This window comes from Rhipicephalus sanguineus, chromosome 3 (assembly GCF_013339695.2).
Source record: "Rhipicephalus sanguineus isolate Rsan-2018 chromosome 3, BIME_Rsan_1.4, whole genome shotgun sequence".
NCBI lineage: Eukaryota > Metazoa > Arthropoda > Arachnida > Ixodida > Ixodidae > Rhipicephalus > Rhipicephalus sanguineus.
Window position 1 is genome coordinate 227,566,572 of NC_051178.1, and position 10,722 is coordinate 227,577,293.

Here is a 10,722-nt window from a genome sequence, read left to right on the forward strand (position 1 = left end):
CTCAAGACATACGACACGGTACAATCTCACAAAGAGTGCACTCGTTCCTTACAAGTGCAGCTCGGATTGGCGACAGAGCACTGCTCGTCGTAAAAGACGCACTTTCTAACCTCTTTCAGCAATCCAGCCTGCCTTTCTTTCTGTCCTCATCGTCGTGTTCTGACCTCATTGTGGAAATGGCGCTGCTAAGCTGACGCAACGAACGTTATCCGGTGTCGCGGCCGCCTTGTTCCGCCGTACAGCGTCGGTTCTGCTTCGGCCTTGCTGTAAAACCCATCTATTCCGAGAGATCCACTTTTATTCCGATAGCAATTACAGTGAAACCTCGGTGATACGAATCTCGCGGGGTTACCAAAAATATTCGTATGATCCAAAATTCGTTTCACCAGGAAACATGGAAAATTAGTATGCGACAAAAAAAAGTTGGCATACGTTTTGATTCACTGTTTCTCAGGGCCGCAGCGACGTCATGAAGAGCTCTGAATGATTAGCAGTAAAGTTTTTAAACGACAACGACCATACTTGTATCGTATATAAGGTGTATACGCACATGTGTAATTAATGAACCAGATTTGTTGTACCCCGTGACCGCTAGTAGCCCCTTCCTAATCTTACTACGCTTTACTGCATGACAGCAAAGTACTGCGGTGAGAAGTTCTTAAGAAGCGCTTGCGCACGATAGCTGGAGGCCAAGCTCTTTCGCCAAAGACCGTCCACTTCGTCTCCTTGGGTCTTCGTCCACCTTTAATGGGACTTCATGGTGGGACTCCGCAGCCCAAGTTTCAGTCTTGTTTCATAGGACGTCAGATTGTGGGGACATGGCTTGCATCTGACGTGGCAGGCACTTGTTAACACAGTACAAAGACGCTGCTCCCTCGTGCACAGGAGCACGCGTCAACGCGTCGAAAAAAAAAAAAATCACAGCATATCCACGTGGTGAAATGATGATGAGTGGGGCGAAGCGAACTCGCGCTGCAGCACGGCGATGACATTGGCGCGAGCGTGGTCCTTCTTGATGCAAGATATTGTGACTAGATTGTTTGAGAACCACAATCTGTTGCACATATCGCAACTATGGCCGAAACTGTTATCAAGGAAGTCCCGCTGGAAGCGCACGGCGGCGACTTCGGGTAGGCCCGCCTCATGCGATTTGCAGCCACTTCGCGTGCTCGCACAGCCTCGGGCTGCTGCCTGCCGGTACGCGCGCTTTCTCGCCGCTTCACGATCCTTCACATTTTGAAGGTCCGATTCGCGCCACAGCCGTGCAGCTTTGGCCTCGCGGGCTCGAACGGCGGGGTCTTCGCGCCGCAGCCGTGCAGCTTGTCGAGCAGCTTCGGCCTCGCGGGCCGAACGGCGGAATCGCTTCGCCGCGTCGACGTGCAGCTGCTCGGCTCGCGGGCTCTCACCTCAGGATTCTGTCTGCGAGCGCGCGCTGCCGCCGCCTTCCGTGCCCTCCGTTCCGCGCCTTATCTTCCATCTGGGCGACTCCGAGCTAAAGAGAATAATTTTTTTTTAATATCTGGGGTTTTACGTCCCAAAAACCACGATAGGATTATGAGAGACGCCCGTAGTGGAGGGCCCCGGAAATTTCGAACCATCTGGTGTTCTTTAACGTGCACCTAAATCTAGGTACACGGGCCTCTACCATTTCGCCTCCATCGAATGCGACCTGCCGCGGCCGGGATCGAACCCGCGACCTTCGGGTCAGCAGCCGAGCACCGTAACCACTATACCACCGCGGCGGACGAGCTAAAGAGAAAGCGTGCCAAGAGGGAGCCTCATGTTGTCTTCGAGTGGTCGTTGAAAACACGAGACGTAGTAAAAGAAGAAAGAACGCCACACAGGCGAACACGCACGAGAGTCTCACTCGTCAACGTCGTCTTCTTCTTCTACTGCATACCAGAACGCGCTCTTCTCACGAGCTAGAGGTGGGCTAACTGCAAACGCTACAAACAAACGGATGATGGACAGACCCACGCATAAGGAGCTTCGCCCCTAAAAAAAATTGCGCTGCTGCAAAGGTGCAAAAAGTTGCGGTTTCACATCAGATTTGCAGCTGTCGTGGCTCTCTGTAGGCCAAGACAGTAAGCGTTATAAAACATGTTGTTCGGCCAATTGTGTCATACTCTGCAAAAATAATCGCGAAGCGCATGGCGAAGAAAAAACAACGGGACAGGAGAGAACGTCACACATTCTTCCCTGCCCCCCCCCCCCCCCAATTGTTTTCTTTTTCGCTTTGCGTTGCGTAATTACCTTTTGTTCAGTAAGCGTGTTCCAAACGCACAATTGCTAACGACTTCTAAAATTAAGTACATCATGAAAGCTCTTAAGAGTAAATGGAAACAACGAAACTGTGATGGCAGCATAGGAGAAACATAGGAGAAGGTATAAACATTGAGGCAGCATAGGAGAAGGTGTAAGCAGATGCGGAATATATCACGCCTTTTAAGCGAGACGTCTGCAAGATCGATTTATATAGCTTTGGCGCAATCTTCAAGAAAAGAGCTACGTATTGACGATGTGTGAAGAACTACTCCAGCGTTCTTCTTCACTTCTTTGTTTACTGTTCTTGAAAAACGAGAGATGATCGATTTCTTGTCATCGGCACAAAGCTTTAGCAAGTGGCAAAAGTAATTAGGCTTTCTTTTTATGGGTCCCGTCTTGTACACGTATCGATCCGATTCTGTTATCGCCTCACGACAACATAGAATGCGTCTTTAGACTTCAATCTACAGCACGTCAGAAGCTATGCGTGGCCATGTCACCTGAAGCAATAACGAAATCAATAGTGGGAGAACGGACAGCGCGAGGTAGACGCATGTGCGACTCGGCAGGCTTGGAAACATGAGTGCAACGCACTTGTAATAATTGTGTGCCTCAATTTTGAATAAAATAAAGGGTAGAAACTCGGACCTAATAATAATTGTTGGGGTGTAACGTATGAAAATGACGTCATGATTATAAGGGACGCCGTACACTCTAAACGTGGTAACGAAAAAAAGTGATTTCATGCACCTATATAGTAAGGGTTAAATTATTTCAGAGTGCATATATTCTAAACTTGGTAACCCTTACTATCGGTGCACAAAATCACATTTATCGGTTACCACGTTTAGAGTGTAGTGGAGGGCTCCGGTAATTTCGACCATCTGGTGTTCTTTAACGTGCCCCTAAATCTAAGTACACGGGCCTCAAGCATTTTCGTCTCCATCGAAAATGCGGCCGCCGCGGCCGGGATTCGATTCCGCGACCTTCGGGTCAGCAGTCGAGCACCATAACCAACAAACCACCGTGACGGGTAAAATACTTGGGCATGTTGGTAGGACATAATAAATGTAAGAAGTGTACAATAGAAAACGCACTAGCAAAGAACGCTCACACAGCGTCGTGTGTTGTATAAAATGACAGTGGTATCGCAAAGCAAAACAGGCATTCAGAAGAATGCTGCGCTAAAAATAATCTGCGACTTCTCAAATAATCAGCATATGCGCGTACCTGTGCATATGCTATCTTTTCCTGAGTTTACCTGTTGCATTTTTCTGTGTAGTGTACCCTTCGGAGCGAGGTGTAGGAGGCTGCTTCGAGTTTAACCTGATTATGGTGCGCGATTATTCCCATGTGCGTACACACGTGGGGAGAGAGAGGAACAAAACAATTATGGTGGAAGTGGTTTTATCACAGTTTAGGCAGGGATTGCTCATTGAAACTTTCAGATCTGCTATTCACGTGACGTTGCCGCAAACCTCCAGTACGAACCGTTCTATGCATTCATAATATGGCACTGAAGCAACGGAGAAGCTTTTTGCTGTCCTCTATTTCTTACATGCAAAAATCCGAACCCTTTTCTTCTTGACTTTTCGCAAAGAATGAGAAAATGACGAGTATTACAACGTACCAACTATGACGCTTTCTTCACTGTAGGTGGACAGTGCGTGGTGTAGAGAAAAAGTACAAGAATTCCTGGTTTAGTCTTTTCGAGCTGCTTATAAGTTATATCGCCCGCAATGCGTTCAAGGGGTTTCGTATCAGAGAGAAATGTTTGTACAGGATTTAATCAACAGAAGCCATAACCGCCAGTTATAGGCCTATACAGTGCTTTTTTTTCTTTGTTTTTCAGACAAACTAAACCTCTGTCCTGACCCAGTCTACTAGTTGCGCCAGAGGAGACCTCTAACGGGCGTAAGACGGGCTTACGTGTCGAGACAAATAACTTTGTGCCACCGCACTAGGCCGCAGACGCGGTAGCCGCGATGAGGACATCGCGAGGCGAACTGTACTCGTGTAATCCTGCCTCAGACCACGCCGACGCAGCGGAGCGTGTCGCCAAACCAAAGCGCACCTCTGCAGCGGGCTTTGCTTTGACGAAAACTACAAAACAGCTCAGTACGTGGGAGTTCTTGCGAGAACACTGAGAAAACTGCGGAAAAGCCGTGACCCTTGTGAAAGTGCGAGCGCCCGAGATAATAATTTCCATTTTACGGGTGGTGGTGGTAGAAACATTTATCACACACTGGCAATAAATGTTTCTACCACCACCACCCGTAAAATGGAAATTATTATCTCGTTTTCCTATGCCGTAAAGCACGAATAACGACACTACAGTCTCGTAGAAAGCTACAAACAAGAAACAAGATACTCGAACAGCGTATATACAAGCGCACGGCCATAATCTCTTCTTTTTATTTCATCTAGGTAAAGGAAAGCGCAGGTCTGTAGCATCAGTGGATAGGAAAGTCACTTTCACAACCTATTTTGTGAACAGTATTTGCGTGATCCGATTCCAGAAACGGTGAAGTCATGCCTAGCCCCCATGAACAGTTTTTGTGTGTGTTTGTTCAGGATAATCCCTTTTCAAAGCGTTTTCCTTTTACTGCGTACAATCCCAACTATTGCTGTGCACTGTACAGTAAGCGCCCGAGGTACCCAAAGTGAATTTGTCGCTGTTGCGGTCAAGATTTCGAAGGTCCTTTCAGCATTATCCTACCTGTCTAGAACTAAGTGTGGCGTGCCTTCTGATTAGGCTGCTAAGGTATGCTGAGTGTTAGATGGGGGGGGGGGGGGGCTAAGGCTTTTTTTCCCCGCCTTTTTAATATCTATACACTAAAAGGAAACAAGCGAGTACTGTAAATTACCGCGAGTATTGAATCAGCAGTCGTTACTTGGTTATTGAATACGTTATTACTGTCCCATTAATTCCTTTTTTGGAAACGTGATTTTACACATATGCACCTTTTAGTCCTTTCGCGATATATTGATTTCGAAGCCGCGATTTCAGGGCCATCTTCGAGCACCAGCCGTCACACTTAGGCACGACGAGTGAGAAGTCAAAGAGCATGCAGATGTACAGCACATCCCAAAATGCAAGCGGATTTGAATTCACGCCTTCGATGGCCGCCTATCTCTTCAAGGCGTCTGACCAATCAAAAGGGGCCGCTGTCGTTTAATCCGCCCCATTTCTTTATCTGAAATGGGATTTCTACGGTCGCTTTTTGCGTGCCGCCATTCCTGATCAAAGTAAATGTAGGGAAGCACTTCTACAAGAGCAAAACGGGAAAAAAATATTGTGGTGCGGCACAGCACCTTATCGCCGACTCCGTAGTTTTTTGCATTTATCCCTTAATGTCGCAGGCGGCCCGAGCCCATTCCTACAGATGGAGTGAATGCTATTAAAACGCGATTACCGAGAACGAATTACGGATGGCACGTTCCGCCTCATGAGCACTTCCACCGGGAAGCAGCTTACGTCTTTGTGCGAGAGCGACATATTGCGATGCCGTTGACGGCTTATCCCCGAGAACTTTCAGCCATTACTCCTTCATATTTTTTTTATTTTGTTCTTTCGCGAACCTTTCCGAAATCTCCCCATTCATCGCCACATTTCGTCGCCGAATGGAGAAAAAAAAAAGACGAAGAAACAGTACGCAAAACTGTAATGCGAAAACTGCAACAGTTTCCCTTTTTGTTCAGCCGCACGCTTCAAAACACTTCAACGTTCGACTCTCTCACTCTCGCAGTGTCAAAAGTCCGATCATTCTATTAAAACATAAATAGCATAAAGCATGGTCTACGCTCACACCTTCTGATCTCCATCTTCACCATCTCGTTCACTCATACATTGCACTGCTGCAGATTTTTTACCCCTAGTTTTTCTTTGATTCTACGACCTTGGGCTGAATGCACACTTTGCAAAAGCAGAAGCGGCAGCTGTGACCATCTTCTTCTTCTTCCCAAAATGCGTTTGTGCGCGCAAGCATTTTTCCGCTCGACCGAATCGTCTCTCGCAATGAAGCCCCGGCTAAAAGAGGAATCTTCGGATCCTTCCTCTATTTGTTTTCTGCCAGTTACAGTTTTATTATTTTTATCCTGAATGGCAACCTTTATAAATCGGTCGTCCTCACGACAATGCAAACTTTGGGAGGTTTGCACAATCAAATCGTTGATTTAAGCGTTGCACTGCCAGGATTTTCTCCTTTGAAAACGTTTGGATTCGCAGCATTAGCGTTGAAAGGCGCGATAAGGAAGGAAAAAAAAGAGAAGACGTCCGGACGTGCGTGATATTGGAGTCGGACAAAAGCGCCTTATGGGCCGTTCCTTACTTTTATTCTTTTGTGCGATGTTGCGAGTCGTTGCTTTCCCCTCTCGTTCTTGTCGTTTCGGAATGGTCAACCACGAACACATTTTTTTTTCTTAGCGTTAACTTTCGTTTTCATTTTCGAAGTGCTATTCCATGCTGTTTTCTTCTGCTACGGTTCCAATATAAGCCTTGATAGATGAAGAACGTCAGGTGTGACGCGACTGAATTGGAATGTACATCGAGGGAGGGCCAGGTATGCGTCACATAAGGTTTAGTTACCGCTTCCTGTAGCCTACTAATGGATCGTTTGTCTTGCTCTTGCTCAACGTAGTATAGTAGAAATAACAACGGTACTAGTTTTCTGCCATATTTCTGAGCTTCCTATCTCGAGCGACCTTACCTGGCGTCTTGACTGGTGAATGCGGTTGTCAGCTTTTGCCAAACGGGAACTGCCGACCCTGACACATGGAACGAGTATTCGCTCTAGCTGTTGATGAGTGCAGGGATACAACTGCGTCGAGTAACTTATCTAAAGCTACATGAGATGGCAGGCAACAAAGGACGACTTAATTCCCCCCTAGCTTTACGCTTTTTCCTCCAACTGTAAATAAAGCAAGCCACATATGTTGGCCGTTATTCATTTTTTTTGTAGGGATCCTTTTTTTCCAACGTGTTCGTATAGTTCAGATATATTCATATTCTGCAAGCATTCGTGTCTAGGCCAGTGGGGGCTCGCGTTCAAACACAGCCCGTCTATGATAATTTATTAACGCGATAGCGTTAAAGAGCTCGTTTCTCAGAAATTTCGGTGTCGGGGGCGTCGGCGTCCTTAGTTGTTAGCGAAAAATCAGCGTTCTCCGTGAGCGAAAAGTCGAGGTGATGCAAATAAAAAAGTAATAAAAAAATTGGCCGCGTATCTGCGTGCTTCGCTGCAAATGTCGTCTAAAGACGATAGAAGAGGCGCTGCGTGAGATATGGACGCCATCTGGCAATACGCCGGGAAACATGAGTGCTGTGTTGCGGGCTGGTAGTCCCGGCGCAGCAGCAGGCGAAGACCGGCGGTGACCAACGCGACCGGCGGGGACGCCAGCCAGCCCAAACACGCGGTTTGGCGGGAAGCGCCGAAGCAGAAGGAACGTCCGCACTCAACGAGTGCTCTCCACACACTCTTTTATTTACACGTCGCCTGGGTAAAACAGGAATGCCAGAGCGCGCCCCATGGCATTCATACAGTGCAATACGGAAAACCGAAACACAACAATGAGCTCGTGCAGAGGGCACGGAGGAAGACAAGTTTCAGCGCAGTAGCATTTTCACCGTAGCTTAAGAAACTAGGGTCTCTAGAATTACGTATCTATGTATTTTCTATTAAAGGAACACAGCACCTAATACTTAACTAGTGATGTTGCGCCTCAGATATGCGTAATGTTTGCTTTTTGATCAACAATGTACACAAGTATGAACCTAGTCATCCGTTCAAGGTGGCTGGCCCTTGGCAAGTGGTTCAACTTTGGCCGGGGGCTGAATCGAGGGGACGTGCCGACAAACAGAAGACAGAAAGACAGACCAAAATTTCGGCGTTTAAGTTCCCCAAGAAAGACTATCGTCTTTAAAAATGGACGATTCTGAAGACTAATCTGGTTGCTTCTAGGTTGTTTCTAGGCCTTAGCTTGGTGATGCAGATCTAGGTTGCTTCTAGGTTGTTGCTAGGCTTTAGCTAGGTGATGCTAGGTTGTTTCTGCTTTGATTTTCAGCGCAGAGAGGTTCTACTTAAACCACATACAGTCACAGACACGACATTGTTGTTCAAACTTCAGAGACAGAAACTCACGCTGAAATCAAGCGTTCGCCCCCCTCACAGATTCTCTCCTCGTACGTACTTGGGGTCTTCGGCTCGCCGCCGTCGCTTCGCAGCCATTTGTTGCGCTAACTGTTGCCTTGTTTTTTTAGTGGAACAGTGGTGACTGTTGGGATTTACCCAATTTCTGTGACACATACCCGTTTATGATGATGATAGTTTTACGGATCGACACACAAGAAGCGATTTGCTAAATAGCTTCGTTGCTAAAAATCTTTGCTTCGAGTAAGATCGGGAATTCGAACCTGCGACTCCTCGCTCCGTGGCGTGATGCGTTTAACCGCTTGGCTGCCACGCATATATCCTCCAGCATACTAACTGCAAACTATTAATATACACAATTTAACGTTTAGCCTTGGCTCTACGCACATCTCGGTGGTTCTTCAGCTGCTTGACAGAAAACCCGCGAGATGGCGCAAAAGGCCTACGGGGGCGCCTTCCGTGTTCTGTCGCGCCGCATGCGTGGATACAGGAGCCGGCGCGCGTCCGCACTTTGGCTTGCCTTGCGGCACGGTTTAGGTGTCGACCTAGAAGCAAAGCAAGCTAGTGATTGGGAAGGCGATACGAACACGGGCCGATAACACTATCGCGTTCTATTCTTGAAAGCGAAGCTGGAGCGTCCTGCAAGTTTTTTTGTATTTATTCAGTTATTTCTTTATATACAAAAAAAGAGACTAACCATAGTGCGTGTACGTCTGCGTTACTGTATTACACATTTTCCATTATTTCCGTACTTTTCCAAAAGTCAGTCCTGCATACTGTCGAACTATAACACAGGAGACCGGACTTAGTCAAGCTGCAATAATGCGGATTTTTCCCGCCACCCCGTTCCTCCTTACTGAGATGAAATAAAGTTTGATTAGATTTCATTTGACGATAAGGTGCACGTTAAAGAACCCCAGGTGGTCGCAATTTCCGAAACCCTCCACTATGGCGTCTCTCATAATCATATGATGGTTTTGGGACGTTAAAACCCAACAATTATTATTATTGATTTCATGATAGTCTTATACGGGGCAGAGGGATGGACGGATGTACAGTTGTACAGTTTTCTCATTGATTCGGCATAGGAATGCTCACGCATTTAATAAGTCTAGCGGCTGTGAAGTCGCGTGGAGTCGCGATACGGGCGACCAAATGACGGGGTCACGACCCAATGCCAAACCTCTTGTCTTTTAAGCGACACTACGGTCTTGGGAGTTATTTATCCACGCCATATCTCGATCCTTGCGTTCTGTCTACAAGGGCAGGTCAGCAACGCTCAGCGCATGCTTTTCCTCCGAGAAGTCGAGCGTCGGCTGGAAGGTTGTTTTCTCTGTCGCACCACGGTCAGGGCCCTTCACGTTTGCTCATCGATTGTTCAGGGAACCACTTTTCTCACTTGACACAAAAAGAAGACAAGAAAATTAAAAAAAAAAAAAACTGCGTGACAGCAGCCGCCCGCCATACCAGTGAAGAGGGATGTGGTGAGTAGAGCAGGCTGGAGGAGTTGGAAGAGAGGAGGCAAGGGTGCCGTTTCCCTAAGAAATGTTTCTCCTGCCCGGCGGATCTGCCGGTCCAGTCCCTACCCAGCGCATGTTTACGTGCATTGTGTGAAACTCCATTCGGTACCTGTTTTCTGACCCAGCTCAATTTGTTCCCCACTCTTGGTTTTTTTTCTCTGCATCTTTTCTTTTACTTTCCTTACCCTAGACAACTCTATTGTTTCTTGTTCTAGAAATGAAATGTCCTTTTTGTTTTTGCGTTATATGTGTTTTATTCATTTATTTCTCATGCTACTCTGGTCAACAGCGAATATCTTGTCTTTTGCCTCGTTTTGGATCCTGTATTTTCTCTCTTTTTTTCCCCTCACAGGGCGCTGTGCAGGCCTTTCTATTTTGGCCGATCCATTATCAGGGCAGCTCCGAAGCGCTTCAGCGTTCGGGGACTCCTCAAGTTTTCCTTCTTTCTCTCGCCTACTTCCTTTTCACTTTCTCCCGCTTTCTTGCCGTCCGTCACTTCTCTTCTTTGCAATCCATGGAAGAGCTCATTGTTGCGACTGCTTCGAAAGAAGATTAGGCGTGCTTGCGACACAAGAGAGGAGCGAGAGCCGCTTTCACATATTGCCTCCAGAGACCGTGCGTTGAACTTGACACAGGCTGACGCTGGGCTCGACGGCGGTTTTAATACTGATTACAGCCCGAGGTAGCTATTAAGAGCAAGGATCGATTCCCCTGAAAGAGCTCTCTGAGAAAGCGCGCATACTATTTGTACCCCCTAGTGAAAGAAAAAGAATGAAAATCAACGCAGA